Source organism: Zingiber officinale, chromosome 4B (assembly GCF_018446385.1).
Source record: "Zingiber officinale cultivar Zhangliang chromosome 4B, Zo_v1.1, whole genome shotgun sequence".
In the NCBI taxonomy this organism is placed as follows: Eukaryota; Viridiplantae; Streptophyta; class Magnoliopsida; order Zingiberales; family Zingiberaceae; genus Zingiber; species Zingiber officinale.
Genome location: NC_055993.1, coordinates 49,571,698 through 49,578,480, shown reverse-complemented (window position 1 = coordinate 49,578,480; position 6,783 = coordinate 49,571,698). Strand labels below are relative to the sequence as shown.

Here is a 6,783-nt window from a genome sequence, read left to right as displayed (position 1 = left end):
TTTTTTTGAATTTCCTCTCATTGATTCATTCACTCTTCTTCTCCCTTGGGTGCTCTCTCTTCTCCTTCTCCCATTCCTTGGCCGAACACTCCATTGGTGCTAGCACACCTTGTGTTTTGGTCATCTCCTTCTACTTGTGTCCGTGTGGATACATATAGAGGTTGTCTACTTTGACAACTAGAGATCCGACGACATCTTGGACAAGCGGGAACGCGAAGGGCTTCGCTACAAGGGTAATGATCTTAACTTTAGTGTAGATCTAAAGTTTTTACAAACTCGTACAAGAAAAAGGTTTTTCAAAAATTTTGTTTACGAATCTTTGCACGAGATCCATGGCTTTGGGTGACTCGGGGTTTCCGCGACGCGAAAAAGCGGTTTTCGCGGCCCGAAGAACCCAACAACTTTAACCAAGAAGTTTGAAACCATGGGAAATAGCACAACCAATGCAATTGTATGTGTATGTGAGACTTGTGGAAATACGAACCATTCTCAAGAAACTTACCCTTTGGGGCCCATCTCTACACAAATTGATCAGCTTAAGAAATGTGATGTAATATTAGTTATAATCAAAGACAGAACAATCTGTACTTAAACATATACAACCCTAGGTGGAAGAATCATTTAAAGTTTTCCTACAAAAATAATCAAAACCAAGGACCATTTACAGGGGCAAGCCCAATCTACTAACCCGGGCAACAAACATATCAACAACAACCATCATAAGGCTATCAACTATCTAGGAAAGAAAAGATACTTGAGAAAATTCTCTTTGAGCAAAGAGAAATGAAGAATGAAATCAAGCAACTCAATCAAAGAATGGATAACATTGAAAAACACCAAAAGATGCAAGATAGCTAAATTACCCAGATTGTAAAATATCGGAAAAAAATGACGAATAATGATAAGGGAATTTTCCGGAATTTTTAGAAATTTTTCTGGAATTTTTCGGAGCTCGTATGGATTAGGTTACGGAGATAAAAATGGGGTCCGGGAAAGCTTGTTTAGGCTACCCCATTTAAGTGAGGAAAAATTATTTTTCTTTTCCTTTTGATTTTTTTTTCTTTTATTCTTATTTTATTTCTGCCGTTTTCTTTACCTCCCCGCGCCTCCTCTCCCGATTTCCCCCGACGCCGTGCATTAATCGTCCTTCCTCAACCGACGTGCCACCGACGCCGGTGTCATTTCCTCTCTTCCTCTCCGGTACAAAGGCAGTAGCTGAGGGAAGCTTTGAGTCTCTCCTCTCCTCTTCCCCCATCTATGCTTCCTGTCCTCTCCACACAATCTTCTTTGCACCGAGGTTGTGCCCTAGCCTCTCCCCACACCGCCGAGCCATCGTCGCCTGATTCAGCCATTTTCCTGAGCCCTAGGTTGGGTTCACAACCGACCGTTTCCTCCTCCCTGGGCTCGCGACACCGCCGCCTCTTCTCCCGATCGTCGGCGTGAAGAGGCGACTAGGGTTCCGAGGATCTTTGATTTTTCTTTCCTTGCTGTGATAGAAGTCTCGATTGAAGGTAAGTTTGGGTTTCCGAAATCAGGTTATTGATGTTCTGATCCGTGACACTCTTCATGTTCTATGCTAGGAGGAAGATTTTGGATCGGTTCTTGCTGTTTTCCCCTAATCAGAGCATGGATTTCTTCATCCTTACGGAGGAAATTTAGGGCTACTAGTTGGAGGTAAGTGCCTTGGCTAGCTGTGGATTTGGGTTTGATTCTCTGTTGTGGGTGTGGACTGCCGCTAGGGATTCGTTGACTAAGAAGAAAGAAAGGGTTGAATTGGAGAATTGGATTTGGAGATCAGCAATTTTCTCAGGCCGACTATAATTTTCAGCAGTGGGCTGATACAAGAGCAAACGACTATAGGTAAGGTTGGTTAGTTCATGTATCTAGAATTTGATTAGTAGTAATTATGTGGGTAGTTAATTTTATAATATGAAATTAGGGTGTAAGGGTCGGGTCTAATCTAAACTGTGGTTAGATCCGAATTATTAGTTAACCGAGAATAAATGAACGAAATAGGGTTCTGGTAATTAAGAAATTATTTTAGCTATATGATATATATATATATGTATCTAAATTAAATGTGGCTATTATAGGACATTGGTTCGAGACGAGCACTTCGACGTGGTGATTGTTTAGCTCGGTCTACATTTGAGGCGGGTACCTCTTGACTTATCTTTTTATGATATTGTCAATTGGATATGCATAGTATTTTATAGCTGCAAGCAATGATCATGTTTGCCTTTGGTATGTCACGGTTTTATCCCCATAGCATGATCTGTTTGGTCGCTTGTTATGTATCCATGTTTATACTTCATGATTCTTACCATGAGTACTTTAGTTCCTAGAGTAAGTGACATACCATGCTTTACTGATTTTAGGACTAGACTCTGGATTTTTATTATCTGACATGTGTATCTATATTTTTATATCATACCTGATATGTGTACCTAGACCTTTTGCTTTGATCCATGTACATTGTTGGTACATATTTTATGGAGGTGGATATGTTCAGGACCTAGGTTGTTATACCATAGAGGGCCTGTATACCCTAGATCTGTGGATTTGACTTACTTGTACTAGGGTACACATTTTTATATATATATGTGGATTTGGTTCAGGATATTGTCATGCTTAGTTTCATGCACCATTCGCATGATTGCATGCTGCGTGATAGGCTGCTCCATTGTTGTAGAGCATATCGTCAGTTTCATCACTGTTCGGTGCTCCGTTGGTCCGCTCATGGGTAGCGTGACACAACGTGGTAGCACGTCAGTTTTGCTCTGTTCGGTGCTCCGTTAGTCCGCTCATGGATAGTGTGACGCAGCGTGGTAGCACGTCAGAGATTCCTCTCCATCATGGTGTACCGGGAGATGAGAGCATTGCGCTCCCCCACTTATGATTTGGGGTAGGAGTATGTGTGTACTCCGACAGCATCCCGTCCACTCGGTCACTCATCAGGAGCAGTGACGTTAGAGTGCACGGTTGTCACAGCCCTACCCACTCAGTCTCACCATTGTGTGTGAGATGACTGACTGCGTCAGGGGTGACCATGTCATTGGCACCATGTGCATGTATTGCTTTTATTTGCTTGTTTTTGCTGCACTTATATGCTGTATTTTGGTGGATGCATTTGTTTGACATGCATACAGGAGGCATATTGTGTATCTGGTTTGACGAACCTTTTGTTCTGGATAGGAGTTCCTAGTGAGTACAGCTTCCTCAGTTACCTTTCAGTTTTGCATATTTTCTATATATGATTAGGAAGCTGTATTTCATGTTTATTGCTGTTAGATATATCTTACTAGGCATGTCTATTGGTATTCGCTGAGTTGTTGAACTCACCCCCGTGGACACTATCTTTTTCAGGTACCAGGTTGTTTATGGTGTCGCTTGGAGTATCCTATCTGCTGGTTCCCACGTCACCTCAGAAGATCTGTCTCCGCTTGTATTTATTTTGTTTTGATATACGAAATTTGTATATTTGGCTTTGTGTTCCGGTGTTGTGCCTGGAGTGTTTGTGTTGTTGTGTGGTGTCAGCCTAGCCGGCTAGCAGTCATGTATTTTGGATTTCTATCATTTTTCTGCTGTATTTTGGTTTTGGTACAGCCGAGTGGGCTGTAAAATATATATATAACTGCGTGGTTGTTTTATATTTTGTTCCTGCCGAGTGGATGGTGATATATATATAACTTCGTGCTTGTGTGTTTATTCCAGCCGCCTGTTGCTGATGTATATTGTGTATGTAGCAATGATTCAGATTGTCAGCCGTACAGGGGAGGTGCTGCCGAAATTTTTTCGGACAAGGACTCCCCCGCGGCGTGACACAGATAGCTTCCTCCTCAACAAATGCACCAGGAGCATTCCTAGGAAAGCCTGATGTAAATCTAGTGGAGCATTATAATCGAATTGAGTTGAGGAGCGGATGGACCTTGGGAGAACACCAAGTGACTGCTCAAAAAGGGATTGACATTCAAGATGAGCCCTCTCCTCCCATACCAAATAAAGTTCAGAATCAAGACAATGAGGAGACTACCAAGAAGATTGAAGAGACTCTTCTACTTCCACCATAAAGTCAAACAATTCCTTTTTCTCAAAGGCTAGCGATGACCCAAAAAGATGAAGAATTCTACAGATTTCTGAAAAAAGGTCAAGGAGATCTATATTGAGGTCCCTCTTATTGATACCCAAATACCAAAGTTCACCAAATTTTTTAAGAGAATAATGTTAAACGGAAGAAAGAAGGGTGAATTCAAGATCGTAGCATTGACAGAAATGGACAGCGCGTTGTTCATGGCCACCACTCCCCCAAAGCTCCAAGATCCAAGAAGCTTCTCGATACCTTAGAAGATAGGATTTGAATTTATAGATGAAGTTTTTTGTGATTTGGGGGCAAGTGTTAGCCTCATTCCATACTCAGTCTATAATAAGCTAGGTCTCAAGAACTTGAAACTAACTACTATAGTACTATAATTAGCTGATCACTCATGCAGGTACCCTATAGGTATAGTTGAAGACGTGCTAGTAAAGGTGGGTGTATGCATCATACCCACAGATTTTGTTGTCTTGGACATGGAGGAGGGTCCCAAGATCCTGATAATGTAACACCCGTAGGGTCTCTAGCAAATTTTATATATATTTTACATGATTAGAAAGGGCTTTATGTGGGGTTCTTTTTTTTTAAAAAAAAAGAGAAACAGAACCAAAAAGAGACATGACCAAGGTTTGAACCTTGAACCTATTAGCAAGTGACAGGTATTATGTGATATGTGATAACCGGTAGCCCCAGCAGGGGAGTGCTGTTAGAAAGAAAGGGGGAATTGTAGTTAAGAGGAATGGACACTTTTCTCCTCTTTAGAATGAAAAGTTTGGTTTCTCTTCTCTCACTAAGAATAAATGAGAAAGTGATTAAGTGAGGAAACAAGAGGATGACAAGTTGTTTTCTTCCTCCTCTTTTCATTTAGAATAAGAAGGAATAAGAGGCAAGGGAATGCAAACTTTGCTTTCTCCTCTCTCCTTCTTCCTCCTTCTTCTTCCTCCACTGAACCTAGTTCTTCCCCTTCTTCTTCTTCTTCTTCTTCTTCTTTCTTTCTTCTTTTTCGGAAACAAGCCTAGGGTTTATCCTTAGGAAGACTTCACAAGGAGGAATCCTCAAGGCCTAAGTTTTCATACAACCAAAATATACAAGGGGGAGTCCTAGAAGCGAAGGATCTTCCTTGTTTTCTCTCCACAAGAGTATTCTTTTGTGATAGACCAAGCGAGAGGAAGTAAGTATCTCCCTCACCTGCAATACAAGTAGCTTTCGAGGTTTTCATGTTTTTAAAGTTGCTAAAAACCTAGAACCATGCTCTTAGGGTTTCGGCCAAGAAGGAATAAAAAGGACTTGAGAAAGTTTTAAAACCTAAACTATGCTTTCTTATGATTTCTTATGGTATGTGATCCACTATATGATGTTAGTTAAGGTTTTCATGTTTTTAAAGTTGCTAAAAACCTAGAACCATGCTCTTAGGGTTTCGGCCAAGAAGGAATAAAAAGGACTTGAGAAAGTTTTAAAACCTAAACTATGCTTTCTTATGATTCCTTATAGTATGTGATCCACTATATGATGTTTGTTAAGGTTTTCATGCTTTTAAAGTTGCTAAAAACCTAGAACCATGCTCTTAGGGTTTTGGCCAAGAAGGAATAAAAAGGACTTGAGAAAGTTTTAAAACCTAAACTATGCTTGCTTATGATTCCTCATGGTATGTGATCCACTATATGATGTTTGTTAAGGTTTTCATGTTTTAAAGTTGCTAAAAAAAGCCTAGAACCATGCTCTTAGGGTTTCAGCCAAGAAGGAATAAAAAGGACTTGAGAAAGTTTTAAAACCTAAACTATGTTTGCTTATGATTCCTTATGGTATGTGATCCACTATATGATGTTTGTTAAGGTTTTCATGTTTTAAAGTTGCTAAAAAAGCCTAGAACCATGCTCTTAGGGTTTCGGCCAAGAAGGAATAAAAAGGACTTGAGAAAATTTTAAAACCTAAACTATGTTTGCTTATGATTCCTTATGGTATGTGATCCACTATATGATGTTTGTTAAGGTTTTCATGTTTTTAAAGTTGCTAAAAACCTAGAATCATGCTCTTAGGGTTTCGGACAAGAAGGAATAAAAAGGACTTGAGAAAGTTTTAAAACCTAAACTATGCTTGCTTATGATTTCTTATGGTATGTGATCCACTATATGATGTTAGTCGAGGTTTTCATGTTTTAAAGTTGCTAAAAACCTAGAACCATGCTCTTAGGGTTTCGACCAAGAAGGAATAAAAAGGACTTGAGAAAGTTTTAAAACCTAAACTATGCTTACTTATGATTCCTTATGGTATGTGATCCACTATATGATGTTTGTTAAGGTTTTCATGTTTTTAAAGTTGCTAAAAACCTAGAACCATGCCCTTAGGGTTTCGGCCAAGAAGGAATAAAAAGGACTTGAGGAAGTTTTAAAACCTAAACTATGCTTGCTTATGATTCCTTATGGTATGTGATCCACTATATGATGTTAGTTAAGGTTTTCATGTTTTTAAAGTTGCTAAAAACCTAGAACCATGCTCTTAGGGTTTCGGCCAAGAAGGAATAAAAAGGACTTGAGAAAGTTTTAAAACCTAAACTATGCTTGCTTATGGTTCCTTATGGTATGTGATCCACTATATGATGTTAGTTAAGGTTTTCATGTTTTAAAGTTGCTTAAAATTTAAGATCATGTCCATGCAAGTTTCGGCCATGATGTGAATTACGATGTGTGGAA

The 6,783-nt window shown here is 39.6% G+C and overlaps 1 long non-coding RNA gene across 1 annotated transcript; it reads left to right on the top strand.

Moving 5' to 3' along the window:
* Positions 1 to 1,105: 1,105 nt before the first annotated feature.
* On the top strand, positions 1,106 to 2,154 carry LOC121977535. The gene is made up of 3 exons (XR_006110903.1): positions 1,106 to 1,511; positions 1,581 to 1,860; positions 2,094 to 2,154. It is a non-coding gene; the product is annotated as an uncharacterized LOC121977535 (long non-coding RNA).
* Positions 2,155 to 6,783: the final 4,629 nt, after the last annotated feature.